Genomic DNA, 13,265 nt, shown 5'->3' on the forward strand with positions numbered 1-13,265 from the left:
ATTACTGAGGTGTACTACAAGGGGCAGTAAAGCATACAGAATAAGAGTCAGTTGATAATGTCGTAAAATGTCATAAAGTGGTATGACCAGTATCACTGGTTGAATAATTCTGAACAAACACCCTTTGCATATGCAGCATTTATCTTGGGCTCAGATGCAACTCTGCAATACGCAAAAGGCGGGAAACATAAATAGGCACCCATCATGTGCCAACTGAAGTGTTACATGAACAAATTGTGGAAAAGAGGCTGATGTTTCCGGAGGGGTGGAAACTCGGGGTCTTGGTCCCTTGTCAGACCCTGGCATATCATATGGCATGACCCCCACACCTCCAACCCGACCACCCCTTTTGAGTTTGCCGATGGGCAGAATGGTGATGATTATTTACTGGATGTCTTCCTCATTTCCTCAAATTTATTCTGACTGACCATTACAAGGCCACAAGCACTGGTATACAAATAACAACCTCATGCCCATTTTTCATAGCTGAAGGGCATCAGTGGCAAAATAATATCTGACAAGCATTTAGATTGTAAACACAATGAGCCAGTGTCAGGCGTGAAACCAAATTGCCTACATTTTTGTGCCTGTGTTTGTTGTCTATTCATGCCTTGAGGATGTGTATAAACACTTGAGGGTCAATAAGGGATTGTGTCAAAAGGTCTGTTCTCAAATAAACTGTAATTCCAGTTGAAGGTTTCACTGTGAGCAGTGTAAAAGTGGGAAATGTACTGTATATTAAATCATGTGTGCCAGAGGAGTTTCTATGGCTATGAATGGATGTTTTTTAGGCTATGTTTGACTACTGCTATTCAAGATCATAATAGTTGGCAGTAGCCATTAGCAGCCTGTTTAATGATTTTGTCTACACACTCGGCACAGTGTGCAGTGTGGTGATGGTGGGCTTTGGGGGGCTGCAGGTGCCCCGGGACAGGCCTTTTTGGCACTGATGCCCAATGTGCCCTTTTGTGTGTGTACACAATGGTGTTTGATATGGATAATTCATGCAGAATGTGTCTTGTAGTCACAGAAGCCAGGCAACAAGAGTTTGTGCACCCCTACACCATCAGCGACTCCCCGATGGTCACGACTTTTTGCTGTGTCACTTGGAGCTTGGCGTGCAGGGCGTTCTCTGCCCATATGACACTAATGGCCAATGGGAACATGTTGATCTATGTCCTTGCAGCTGATTGGCTTAGTAGTTCTAACTACACTTTATCTCAGCCTCCCGTACTTTATTCACTCCGTCTGCCTCAACATATCAGCAGCACCTCAGACTTGCACTTCATTACACACATACTATCACGTCTCCGCTCCTCAATCGCCAAGCAGAGTAGTACTGCTTGTCTGCTTGTCACTCCTGATCGGATTGTCCTGTTTGCCCGTCTTGTGCGGATGCCCTCGCGCTGGGCATAGGGGCGCGACAGCCGGTCAGCACGCCAAGAGCAGAGCGGAGCCGTTGCACGTTTACACTTTAAAATGATGAGCCAGTCAGTAAGCTCGCGTCATGCAGGCATCTCGTAACACAGCGGGTCAGGCAAACAAGAATCAGGTGGCAGGCATGCATGTCGAAACAGACAAAACTGTGAGGACTGCCGATTATGTCATGAATGAGTGGAGGAGGGCAACCAAATGCAGCTTGGACCAGGGTTTATTGAATAGAAGAGAGGTGGGCGAACAAAGACAAGAGCGGGACAGAGACTCATGAACAGCAGACAGGAAACAGAAGTCCACTCGGACACATAACAGATTCTGACCGTGAGCCTTCACACAAGACCAGGGGGAAGTGGAAGAGCAAGACAGGAACATTAGGACATGGACGGAAAGCAACAGTAGACACTGAAAGGGAGAAACACACGGGCAGGGTTTAAATAAATGGGATAGATAACAAGACGGAGCAGGTGACAGACATTACGGTGATGAAAGTGGTGTGGCTGAGGGAAGTTGAGTGTCCTCTGGCACGGCACGTGACAGATGAGCTTTTCCGCATTGGCGATGCGTGCCTCAGAGGTCAAGCGTGGAGGGCGCGTGATGCCATTGTCCCGCAGGACGAGAGCGGAGATGTGACACAGCCACGCACAAAGGAAAAATGCACCGCCGTGCAGAAACAGTCGGGACAACAGCAGTGAGCGTAACCACGCACGTATGAAAAAAGTACTGCCATCCTGGATTTGGGACAGATGCCGGCAATGAGCACTAAGTGCAGGGCATGCCTCTGAGCAATGAGTGGATACCCTCGCGCTGCGTCAGCTGGTCAGCACCGCAAGAGCAGAGCAGAGCCGTGACACATTTACACTTTTAAATGTTTAAAAATACAATAAAGTGTTTAAAATAAAATGATAAAAGTCTTGTGCGGATGCGCTCGCTCAGGGCCGTGCGGGCGCATCAGTCGGCCAGCACACAAGAGCAGAGAGGAGCTGTGACACTTTAAAATGTTTTACAAAGTGTTTAAAATAAAATAACGTATTTAAAAGTATGATAGCGTATAAAAATAAAACTATAAAAGTCTTGTGCGGATGTGCTTGCGCTGGGCCGCGGGGGCGCGGCAGTCAGCCAGCACGCAAAAGCAGAGAGGAGCCGTGACACTTTAAAATGTTTTAAAAAGTGTTTAAAATACAATAACGTATTTAAAAGTACAATAAAGTGTTTAAAAATTAAATTTTAAAAAACTTGTGCGGATGCACTCGCACTGGGCCGTGGAGGCGCGTCAGTCGGCCAGTATGAGAGAGAAAAGAGAAGCCGTGACATTTGAAACGTGTTCTAAAACGTGTTTAAAATCCAATAAGATTCAAGATTCAACAATTTTATTGGCCATGTTTGAGCATGGAAGTCAAGGAATTTGACTTCGGTTCATCTCAGCCTCTGTTCAACATTTAGGTGACGCCGTCCGGAGGGGAGTAGTTTGAACAGACTGCAACCTGGGTGAAAAGGGTCTGTAGAGATGTTACTTGCACGTTTCTTGGTCCTGGACAGGTACAAGTCCTGGATAGATGGGAGGTTGATTCCAATGATCCAGTCGCTAATATCGTCGCCCAAAAGGCTCAAGGAATTCGCTGATGAGTTAAATACGACGAAGGTGGCTGTGTAACGATTCAAAAACGATCTCCCGTTCAAGCGTGAGCGTGTGTTTTCACCCAGCTGATTGAGCTGTCAAATAGATAGCTGCGACTAACGTGAGCAATATGGGGCCGAAAAAAAACCTAACCATGTCCACGGAGGAGGTCGAGGACATAAAAAGGTCACTTGACTTCCTTTCGGAAGAAGTTTCTGCTGTAAGGATGCAGCAGAAAAACATCTTGACACTGGTGGAAGAGGTAAAGACTCTTTACTCTTTAGAGCAGCTCCGTATGCTCTATGCTGAGAAGGACAAGCTGCTTGCCTACCTTGAAAGTCGGGTAGCGGATATTGAGCAATATACAAGAATAAATGACATTGTCATCACGGGAATAGCAATTAAACCTATATCTTATGCAAGGGCAGTGACGGCAGGTAACGATGGCTGTGACCAAGATGCAAGCTCAGCCGAGCAACAGGTAGCTGCGTTTCTGCAAACTAAAGGAATAACTATGGACTCCAACTAGGTTGAAGCATGTCATCCACTGTCCAGAAGAAACAGTAATGACAAGCCAGCAGTCATTCTGAAATTTGTCAACAGGAAGCACAAAGTTGCACTTCTAAAGCAGGGTAAGTTGCTCAAAGGCACAGAAATCTACATAAATGAACATTTGACAAAGACCAATGCGGATATTGCAAAGAAAGCACGTCACTTGAGAAGAATGGGAAAAATACAGAGTACATGGACCAGAAATTGTAAGATATACATCAAACTAAATGGATCACCAGAAGAGGCCAAGATACTGATGGTGAGGAGTATTGAAGAACTGGAAAAGCTTGAATAAGTATCCTCAATAGAAAATCAACTGGAGTGGACTTGGAACTGAATGGAGGTAACAACACAAAACATAAACATAATGCTCAGGGACACTACTCAACCTACATCAAGCAACAATGGACATGTAACACAGTGGATACAAGAACATGAACAACTCCAACTAACGTCTGATTACAGTGAAAGCAGCATTCTGGACATAGATCAGGACATTGACCCAGACAATAATTTCTTCTCCACCACAAACAACTCATGTTATTATTACACCAATGATCCATACAACACGGACATCTTAACAAAAGATAAACTGTCTATTATCCATTTCAATAGCCGGAGTCTATATAGAAATTTTAGTAGCATTCGGGATTACTTAAACACATTCAAACAACCATTTAATATAATTACTATTTCTGAGACCTGGATTACGACTGAGAAGGGAATGCACTTTGAGATGGAAGGCTATGAATTCATACATAATAACAGACAAAGTAAAGGTGTTGGTGGTGTTGCAATTTATGTTGATTTGAATATGAAATTCAAGATTGTAGAGGCTATGACACAGGTGGTGGACAATCTTCTTGAATGTTTGACGATACAGATTTGTGTTAAAAAGAAAAAAGACATTATTATAAGCTGCGTCTATAGAGCTCCTGGTTCTAGCATTGAGACATTCACAGAATGGATAGAAAGTGTGATTGTACAAAAAGGCAACAAAAATATTTTTATTTGCGGGGATTATAACATTGATCTATTAAATCCAAACAAGCATCAAAATATTGCTAATTTTTTTAATTTAATGCATAGCATGAGTCTCTTTCCTACAATCACTAGACCTACTAGAGTAACATCACAGAGTGCTACTCTGATAGATAACATATTCACCAATATAATAGAAAACAGGACAACAAGCGGGATATTAATTACTGATATTACTGACCACCTTCCAGTGTTCACAGTGTATGACAATAATTTCAAATCTGAAATTGGGGTGTATAAGCAACAAAGAAGAATTAGGACAGATGAGACAATTGGTACTCTAAAACATTAATTAATGGAACAGAACTGGGATGCAATATATAAAGAAAAAGATGTAAATAATGCATACCATAAATTGATGGCTACATTCACTTTATTATATAATAAGCATTGTCCAATCAAGGAATATAATAAAAAAACTAAATATAAGAACAGTCCATGGTTGACAAAAGGATTAGTAAATGCCTGTAAAAAGAAAAATTTACTCTATTGGAATTTCATAAAACAGAGAACAAAGTGCGCTGAAAATAAATATAAGAGATATAAGAATAAATTAACTAATATTATAAGATTGAGTAAGAAAGAATATTATAAAAATAAATTAGAGGATAATAAAATTAATATCAAGGGGATATGGACTCTCCTAAATCACATTATTAGAGAAGGTACTGAACAAAACCAATTACCTAAATATTTTGTTATAAATGATACTGAAAATTATAATATGGAAGAAGTGGCAAACAGTTTTAATCAGTTCTTTGTAAATGTTGGGCCTCAAATAGCAAAAAACATACCGATTCCAGCGCCAGATGCAGGCAACAGAGATAAATTAATAGAAAGGAATCCTTACTCAATGTTTTTGAAGGCAGTTGATGAAAATGAAATTATTAACACTGTAAAACAATGCAAAAATAAAACATCTACCGACTGCAATGGGATTGATATGATGTTAGTTAAGCAAATCATTGAGGGGATTTCAAAGCCACTTGTGTACATCTGTAACTTGTCATTTTTAGCTGGTACATTCCCAAAGAAGATGAAAATTGCTAAGGTCATTCCTCTTTATAAAACTGGGAGCAAACACAACTTTACAGACTACAGACCTATCTCAATATTGCCACAACTCTCAAAAATATTGGAAAAGCTTTTTAACAGTAGAATGGATGGATTTTTGGAAAAATATAAATTATTTGCTGAGAACCAATATGGTTTTAGAGTAAACAGATCAACAGCACAGGCATTAATGGAATCAATCGAGGAAATCACCGATGCAATAGACAACAAACGACATGCAGTAGGAGTTTTCATTGACCTCAAAAAAGCTTTTGACACAATTAATCATGATATACTATTTAACAAATTAGAAAAATATGGGATAAGGGGATTAGTATTAGACTGGATAAAAGATTATCTGCGAGAACGGCAACAATATGTAAAGTTGGGTAATCACTGCTCTGGATATTTGGACATAGCTTGTGGTGTTCCACAAGGATCAGTTTTAGGCCCTAAATTATTTATTTTGTATATAAATGACATGTGCAAAGTCTCTAAAGAATTAAAACTCGTAGATTTTGCAGATGACACAAATATCTTTTGTTCAGGTGACAACATTCAACAAGTGGAATAAGTGTTGAATGAGGAAATGAAAAAAATCAAAATGTGGTTCGATTGGAACAAATTATCATTAAATGTAAGTAAGACCAAGTTTATGGTATTTGGCAAAAAGAACAAAAAGATATGAATAGAAATAGATGGGACTGAAATTGAAAGAGTGCAGGAAAACAAATTTCTTGGGGTTATAATAGATGACAGGCTGAGTTGGAAGCCACACATCGAACACGTAAAGTCTAAAATTTCAAGAACCATGGCAGTTATATACAAAGCAAAAGAATTACTGGATTATCATTCACTTCGTACACTTTATTGTTCTCTTGTCTTGCCCTATTTGCATTACTGTGTTGAGGTTTGGGGGAATACTTATAAAACTTCACTACAGCCACTTATCATTCTGCAGAAAAGAGCAATAAGGACTATTCATAAAGTCAACTACTTGGAACACACAAATCCACTTTTCATACAATCCAAACTATTAAAATTCACAGACATAGTATCTTATCAAACAGCAATCATCATGTATAGGGCGAAAGCAAAACAACTACCAGAAAATATCCAAAACTTATTTTGGAATCGGGAGGGAGGTTATAAGTTAAGGGGGCATCACAATTTCAAAATCTTAAACATAAGAACAACCTTAAAACGTTTCTGTATCACTATAACCGGGGTCAAACTATGGAACAATCTAAGTGAGGAACTCAAGCAAAGTCCAAATATCCACCAGTTTAAAAGAATGTACAAAAATATGTTGTTTAGCGAGTACAAAGGCTAAAAGTGCCAAAGGGCTACATGCAAGTAAAAATGAAACAGAAGATAAGTGTGAAAGTGTGTCTACTTGCGTTCTGTGGTAGAATTACAGTATATGTTGAATCACTGGTTTAATGGACAAAGTGAAAAAGGGGTAGGAATCTAAAAAGCTATGCTTCCTCCTACTTTTTGAGCATTCTTTATTGATCTATTTATTTATGTATTATTATTATTATTATTTATTTTATTTAAAATAATTATTCTTTCTGTTTGTTGGTTTATTTTTTGTTTGTCTGTTGTATGGACTTATATATGGCACTTCAGGTGCTATCTGTTTTGCTTAATTTTCTTTTTGTTTTGGATGTTTGAAATAAAGATATTAATCAATCAATCAATCAATCAATCTTTTCTGCAGTCCTGATTGTCCGTTGCAGTCTGTGCTTGTCTTGTTTGGTGGCCGATCCAAACCAGACAGTGATGGAGGTGCAGAGGATAGACTGGATGATGGCAGTATAGAAGGTCTTCAGCAGCTCCAGTGGCAGGTTGAATTTCCTGAGCTGTCTCAGAAAGTACAGCCTCTGCTGGGCCTTCTTCCGGACAGAGTCTATGTAGGTGGTCCATTTCAGGTCCCAAGAGATTGTGGATCCCACGAACTTGAAGGTGTCTGTGGAGAGAATAGTATTTCTGTGGATAGTGAGGAGTGAAAGGCGTGGCGCTTCAAGGCAGCCGCAGTGTTAGTTGTCGGCGTGTGCTCCGACTTTTTAAATTGTTTTAATTAGCTTTTAGTCATGTTTTTTTTTTTTTTAGTCTTTTTTCACAGAAGCCTGTGTGGAACTGTTTTTGCTTCATGCGTGGCCATCGACAAACTTTGAAAGGAGATGGAAGGATTGAATATTTACAAATACTCTCCGCATTTCCTAAGGAGTCTAAGGAAACACGCTGCCCGATTAAATGGGAATATAAAACAAAAGCTGTCAAATATCGGGATATCCCACAAAAGAAGTTGCGCAAGAGGATCTAAAGCCGGTAAAAACAGACGGCAGAAAATAACAATCATAGAAGAATCCCAATCAAAGGAAGGAACGGGTGAGTGCCCTGTCTGCAATATGGTGTGTGAAACCTGAACGAGAGCAACCGCAGATGCCAAAGTTAACTCTCTGCAAAGCAAGGTCATTGATAAATAAGACGGATGAATATGAAATATTGCTGGAAACTCTAGATGCAGACATCGGGTGTGTTCCCGAAACGTGGGCTCACAATAACATACCGGATGAATCGCTGTCAGTCAAGGATTACCATCTATTTAGGAGAGACAGCATCGGCAAAAGTGGAGGGGACGTGGCTGTGTACTGTCATGAGAGACTGCAGGCAAAAAGGAGAAAGGACTTGGAGAACGATGACATTCAGTGTGCATGGGTCCAACTACAACCGCGTCGAACCCCAAGCAGTGTCTCAACTATATTTGTGGGGGATCTGTACCACCCGCCCTGTTCAAATAAAAAACCGTGCCAAGACACAGTTTTGGAATATCTAATAAATACTATAGACACCATTAAAGTGTTTTTCCCCCACATGGGATTGTATTAATGCGGATATTTTGATAAACTGCCTACAAAAATGTTAACCTCCTCCCACCCTGAGATTCGGCAGATAGTCAAACGTCAGACCCGAGGGCATGCACCCTAGACTTGATTTTTACCAGCATGGCTAATTTTTACAGCCCCCCAACCACCCTTGCCCCCTTGGGTTCCAGTGACCACAAGTGTTTGGTGATGAGCCCCCTAAATTTAACAGGGCAGAAACAACAGGTGAAACGTAGGAGGGGTCGGTTAGTGAAAACAGCAAGAACAGAGGCTCTGTCAACATGCATCACTATGACCGACTGGTCGGCTGTCTATGAGGCTGAGGATATCACTGCCAAGGCATCAAGTTTCAACAACTATATCCAGACAGCAATGGACATATGCATTCCTGTGAGACAGAAAAAAATGAAAACTGCGGATAAACCATGGATGACGGAGACAATAAAACAGGCTATAAAGAAAAGACAAAAAGTGAATAATAAATGGGGCAAGTTGGGAAAATGGAGAAAAATTAGAAACTCCGTCCAAAGACATACACAAGGCAAAAACAATTTACTATGAAAATGAAATGCAAAACTTAAAGAAAAAGAACCCCAAGGAGTGGTGGGATATTATAAATAAAGGCCTAGGACGAACTAAACCATAATCTGATGCAAAAATTTGAATACAGCGAGTAGAATAAAACAAAGCTGCAGTAGCCCTGAACAACTTCTTTGCCAAATCATGGACCAATACAATGCCCTATTGTGTTTTTCCCTTACCTAGACCTACACAAAGTAACATCTGCAGTACAGGTGAGATTAAGCTCGCCCTCACTCGGCTGGCCCCCCACAAAGCAAGTGGGCCAGACGGGAGTCCAACCTGGCTGCTTAAAGAACTGGCAGAGGACCTGGCCCCGGTCATTACACATCTGGCCAACTGCTCATACCAGCAGGGGTGTGTCCCTGATATATGGAAAGAGTCAAACGTCTGTTCCATACCCAAAGGCCAAGACCCTGGCTCAATATCGAACTGGCATCCCATCTCACTAACCTCTTGTGTAGGGAAAATAATAGAAAGATTTGTGTTGAAAAAACTAATGCCCACAGTGCTTGACGTGTGTAAAAACCAAGATGCATATCTGCCCAAGCACAGTACTATAGCGGCCTTAGTCAGGGTAATGCACACCTGGCTCGCTGAAACTGACTCTAAACCAACAATGGAGAGAGTACTGTTGGCAGACATGTCCAAAGCCTTTGACAAAATCGACCACGGGATCCTGATGCAAAACATACTGGACCTAAAACTGTGCCCATCTCAGACAGCCTGGCTATACAGCTATATCACAGGGAGGAGACAAAGAGTGGTGGCAAATGGAGCTTATAGCCCCTGGATAGAAGTCACACCTGGGGTGCCACAAGGGAGTGTAGTTTCCCCATATGTCTTCCTCCTTTATATGGCCACCCGGGATGCTTTGTTTGAGGACACTCTTGATGTTGGATATGCAGATGACATTGGGCTGTCAAGAGCGATCCCCATTTCCAGCATCATGTCAGACTCATCAATGTGCCGGGAGGCACAAAGGTTGGACGAATGGGCAGCAAAGCATAAAATGATACTCAACGGGAAAAAGTCGGTTGAACTCCGGATATGTTTTGCACGAAACCCACCACAACCTCCCCCACTGATGCTGGGGGGCCAGGAGGTACCTGTTGTGGAAACTACAAAGTATCTAGGATACCACCTAGACCAAAACCTGACTGGAAATATATATATTGAAAACGCAATAAAAACTGCCTCCAAGCAGTTGCACTATCTCACAGTCATAGGGAGACATGGGCTACCTGCAGATGACCTTATCACTATCGACACCGCTCTCATTAGGCCATGTCTGGAGTACAATTCAGTGCTCTTGGTGGGCTGCTGACTAAGACCTTCTGCACGTACAACAACGACATACCTTGGTTTACACTGAACCTCAGGAGGCTGCACAAAGTCAAGGAGGAGGCCTACAGGAGCGGCAACCGGGACCTGTTCAAGCAGACCAGAAACACACTGAACCGAGAGGTCAGGAAAGCCAGGAGGTGTTACGAGAGCCTGGAGAGACACTTCTCTGCCAATCCTGATCCCTCAGCAGTGTGTAAAGGTCTGCAGAACATCACGGGCTTCAAGAAACGAACCCCCCGTCCTGTGGAGAGCCCAAGGCTTGCTAACCAACTAAACAGGTTCTACTGCAGGTTTGATCGGCCCTCCTAAACAACAGGACCTCCTGCAGCCCAATCTACACACTCACCTCCCCCCCCAACCGCTCTGTCCACACCTCCATCAGAGTTGTCACCTACTCTCTCTCCTGCAGAGGCCGTGCCCGCACTCCAGATCTGCAAGGAGGAAGTGCGCCAGATGTTCCGGAGATAAAAGATCAGGAAGGCACCGAGCCCAGACGGCATGCCACCTTCCTGCTTGAAAGTATGTGCTGAGCAGCTGGCACCCACCTTTGCAGGGATCTTCAACCGTTCCCTGGAGCCGTGTGAGGTGCCCTCATGCTTCAAGAGCTCCACCATTGTTCCAGTAGCCAAGAACCCCGCCATCACAGGTTTGAATGACTATAGACCTGTCGCTCTCACATCTGTGGTCATGAAATCTTTCGAGAGATTAGTGCTGAACCACCTGAAGGATGTCATGGGCCCCCTGCTTGACCCCCTCCAGTTTGCCTACCGGGCAAGCAAGTCGGTGGATGATGCGGTCAACATGGGACTGCACTACATCCTGCACCACCTGGACACCCCAGGAACGTACGCCAGGATCCTGTTTGTGAACTTCAGCTTGGCATTCAACACCATCGTTCCTGACATCCTCCAACAGAAGCTCATCCAGCTCGCGGTGCCTGCCTCCACCTGTCAGTGGATCACCAGCTTCCTGACCAACAGGAGACAGTGTGTGAGGCTGGAAAGCATCACATCTGACACCCGTACCACCAATACCTGCGCCCCTCAGGGGTGCGTCCTCTCCCCACTGCTCGTCTAGACCAACAATTTCTCCTCAGGTGACTCTCCTGTGAAGCTCCTGAAGTATGCAGACGACACCACTCTCATCGGACTGATCCAGGACGGTGATGAGACTGCGTACAGACAGGAGGTGGAGCGGCTGGTCAAATGGTGCAGCCAAAACCACCTGGAGCTGAACCCGCTTAAGACCGTAGGGATAACAGTGGACTTCAGGCGAGACCCTTCACCACTTTTACCCCTCACTATCCGCAGTAATGCTATTCTCTCCACAGATACCTTCAAGTTCCTGGGAACCACAATCACTCGGGACCTGAAATGGACCGGCCACATAGACTCTGTCCGAAAGAAGGCCCAGCAGAGGCTGTACTTCCAGAGACAGATCAACAAGTTTAACCTGCCGCGGGAGCTGCTGAAGACCTTCTACATCGCCATCATCCAGTCTGTCCTCTGCACCTCCATCACTGTCTGGTTTGGATCCGCCTCCAAACAAGACAAGCACAGACTGCAACGGACAATCAGGACTGCAGAAAAGATAATTGGAATCAACCTCCTATCTATCCAAGGCTTGTACTTGTCCAGGACCAGGAAACGTGCAAGTAACGTCCCTACAGGTTGCAGTCTTTTTAAACTACTCCCCTCCGGACAGCGTAATAGAGCTCTGTACGCCAAAACCAGCAGACACAGAGACAGTTTCTTCCCCCAGGCTGTTGCTTTGATGAACTAACATTACTCCTAGAGTGTCAGAGTCATTGCTGTGCAATAACATCCTGCTCTCCACACCTTTTTTTAATTGTCTATTTTTCATTATTTGTACTGTGTTCTCAAGTAACATGGTGGATGGGAAAAACAGATGGTGCAAAAAGTGAGTATTGGATTGAGCTCAGGAATAAATTGGCATTGATGAAATTCCAAATTGTTCCAAAAGATGGTGCCAAACCGTTACATGAGCCCAAAGTTGGGCAAGACAAGCTGAACTAGCAAAAAAGAAAAACGGAGATAAATAGAATAACACGGGGTCGGTTAAATCACACAGGGAAGCACGAATGTTTGTATTTTTTATTTTAATTTATTTGCTTTGCTAAATATATTCAGTAACAGCTTAAAGCAATATTCTTACACAATTGGACCAAGGTGCTCACTACCATGAATATGGTGGTGTGTTAAAAACAATGTTTAAGAGATTGATTCAAATGTTTGTATTTTTTATTTTAATTTCTTTGCTTTGCTAAATATATTCAGTAACAGCTTAAAGCAATATTATGACACAATTGGACCAAGGTGCCCACTACTATGGTGGTGTGTTAAAAACAATGTTTAAGAGATTGATTCAAATGTTTGTATTTTTTATTTTAATTTCTTTGCTTTGCTAAATATATTCAGTAACAGCTTAAAGCAATATTATTACACGATTGGACCAAGGTGCCCACTACTATGAATATGGTGGTGTGTTAAAAAATGTTTAAAAGGTTGATTCAGATGTCCTGAGATGTTTCAATCATTATAATCAAAGATTTTTGATTGTACGTTTTATCGACCTGTAAAATAAAAGTGTTTGTTCCAAAAAAGAGGAAATGGAAAATTCTGAAAGAGTAAGTAAGAGGCTGACCAGGATGTTGACTGTACTTTTGGTGGAAAAGAGCGAGTGAAAAAAATGAAAAAGCCGAAACAGCTGTCGGAGTCCAGCAGGTGTAT

The 13,265-nt window shown here is 42.4% G+C and overlaps 1 pseudogene; it reads left to right on the plus strand.

Annotated features, from left to right (window-relative positions):
• Window positions 1–3,278: 3,278 nt before the first annotated feature.
• Window positions 3,279–9,620, plus strand: LOC147058887 (uncharacterized; annotated as a pseudogene).
• Window positions 9,621–13,265: the final 3,645 nt, after the last annotated feature.

Source organism: Syngnathus leptorhynchus, chromosome 3 (genome assembly GCF_054491065.1).
Source record: "Syngnathus leptorhynchus isolate UIUO chromosome 3, UIUO_Slep, whole genome shotgun sequence".
In the NCBI taxonomy this organism is placed as follows: domain Eukaryota; kingdom Metazoa; phylum Chordata; class Actinopteri; order Syngnathiformes; family Syngnathidae; genus Syngnathus; species Syngnathus leptorhynchus.